Raw genomic sequence first — 2,613 nt, 5'->3', positions numbered from 1 at the left:
CGGAACGTAAACCAATCCCGGTCACCCTCTTTATCTGGGAACGCCCAAACCCAACTTCGGTCACGCCCCATCTTGCGCGGCATTCTGGATCTTTCCTCACAGCCCCACCAGATTTTCACGTCGAAAGGTAGGTGATATGAAATCATACTTATTTTAGAGTATATATATCAAATTTCATGAGTATTCATCTATATTTAGTCATCTAAAGACTACTAGATGTGAACGTTTGTACCACTGCAACGTTATAATTGTTCGAATGTGTTCGGGGCGACGCTGATTTCCAAGTAAAAGTAGCTTCCTGTTCCTTAAACACGAACTCCCACTCGCCCCAAGATGAAGTCAGATTGTTTGGTTATGTTGCTAGCATATATAGCCAGTGTTTTGTCCGACGAAATGTGTTGTACATTTGTAATCTTAATAAGAGATCTAAGTTTGTCTGAACGAGTGATGAACTGAGGTTGCGCGAAAATAATCGAAGGGAGAACAATAATTTTCGCGGGGAAAATAATGAACTGGTTTTCTCTCTCTCTCTCTCTCAATCTCTGTATAAAAAAACATCTGAAGCAGTGACAAAGTCAGACAGCAGACACGGTAGGTTTGTGTGTGCTTGTTTGTTTCTCTACAGGTGAATGGAGGTGTGTGTGTGTGTGTGTGAGGCTGCCATGCTGAACTGGGTGAAGGTAAGGTTGTGTGTGTGTTTGCATGTCTGGTAATATTTCAGCATAATCATTTTGGTTTCATGCTCATTCATATTCAAGTTCATTAACAAAAGGCAAGATGTTCTTGATACCTTCCATTGTTCTGCATCTTTTCATCAGAATTTCACTCATATCCAACAAACCATAGCAATAAACTAAATTCATCATTGAGGTCAACAACCTCCTTATCCATATTCAAAAAAACAATTCAAATCTAATTTAATTTCATCATAAATCACTCACATAAGTTCCCTCCTAGCACTGTTTTTTTTAAATAATGTGCTAAATAAATCAAATAAAATAAACTCGTCAGTCATACAATAATAATAAAGTTCATATTATTTTACTTTCTTGTTTAAAATATTTTTGTGTGTTTGCAGAGCATGCCTAATATCCGGCAAATGCGGAAGAGGGAGAGGAAGGTGCGTCTGTGGACCCAGGAGGCCATGGATCAGGCCATTGCAGAGGTCAGAGCAGGCAGGTGGAGTGCGAGGCGGGCAGCCACGTTGTTCGAGGTCCCTAAGTCCAGCCTGATCGACCGACTCAGCGGAAAGGTGTCTCTGGCCTGCAACATCGGCCGGGGCACCTATCTGACCCCTGAAGATGAGAGTTCCCTGGTGGAGTACTGCTTGTACTCTGCCAGTTATGGGTTTCCGCTGACGAGGTCGCAGGTCCTGGCCCACGCCCTGGCCATCTATAACCTCCGTCACCCAGGGAACCTAAAAACATCCCTTGGCCAGGGGTGGTGGATCAATTTTAGGGAGAGGCAACACCATCGCCTCACGATCAGTACACTGATAGACTGTTCATAGCGCAATATTTACCAAACCAAACAAAATAATTTTTTTGAGTGGTGCTCCCTTTTTGTGTCTGCAGCCTCCTGTATTCCTGGACCAACAGGAGCATCGACATCCTCCTCCTCCCACGCCAGACCCACGACACCCATCGGCATGTTACTTATGTTTTTTGAGTTTGTCAGGGCAAACTTATGAATTGTTATTTATTTTGTAAAAAATTTGCTGATTTTATACAAATTGCTGTGGGGCACTTTGAACTGTGGTCCATGTGTGAAAAGTACTATATAGATAGTTATTCATATTTATTACATGGCGTTTTCACATTCGCCGAAATGCTTGCTTGTGATTGGTCAATAGCCCGTGTCAGAGGTCCGTTATCACACAATAATGACCGCTGTGGGACAATAATGACCGCTGTGCGCAGCTGTTCGCAATCAAGCCCACTACAACACTGTATCAGTGCTGCTCAGCATATGCACAGCTGCACTCAGTCATGCAATCAGACCAGAGACCTGCCGGCTGCCGATAATAATAATCACTTTATTTGGGCTGACAGAGCCACAGAACAACTGCGTCTTCATTTGATCTAGTCTTGTCGATGAATTAGGTATATTGTTAGTAAGTTAGCCATGTAATAAGCGGGATAATGTATAGCTTTACTCGATCATTGTCGCAAAATAATTGACCTTCACTGACGTTTAAAACACCTCAGCGCTGCGCCTCGGTATTTTAAACTCCGTGTCGGTCAATTATTTTGCGACAATGACCTCGTAGCTATACATTATCCCTTACTTATTATTGGACCTTGGTATATTGTAATCAAGCAGCGTCATAATAATAAATTTCTTTTTAACTGCAGGTCACACCACCAAGAGGCAGAAGCTGGGGATCTGGCGGTGTGGCCGGTGTAAAAAGGCGAACCCCCCTGTGGACTCTGAGGGTTTGGTGTCGTGGGTCCAGTGTGACAACTGTCACAAATGGTTCCACACCATGTGTGTCCAGTGGGAGGAGGAGGAGGACGAAGATGCTAGTTTCTGGTGTTACTGGTGTTTGGATGAATGAGTGTATGAATGAGTGAGCGAATGAAAAAATTTATAAATATGTATGGTGTGCTGTAA

General features: G+C 43.1%; 1 long non-coding RNA gene across 1 annotated transcript; it reads left to right on the top strand.

The window, feature by feature from the left end:
* LOC311224704 lies at nt 1–1,526 on the top strand. Its single transcript, XR_014619462.1, has 3 exons — nt 1–127; nt 565–591; nt 1,079–1,526. It is a non-coding gene; the product is annotated as an uncharacterized lncRNA (long non-coding RNA).
* The last annotated feature ends 1,087 nt before the right edge of the window (nt 1,527–2,613 follow it).

Source organism: Notolepis coatsorum (assembly GCF_963971535.1).
Source record: "Notolepis coatsorum genome assembly, chromosome: 3".
Taxonomy (NCBI): Eukaryota; Metazoa; Chordata; class Actinopteri; order Aulopiformes; family Paralepididae; genus Notolepis; species Notolepis coatsorum.
The sequence above is the reverse complement of the archived record's forward strand: the minus strand, read 5'-3'. Positions and strand labels throughout refer to the sequence as shown.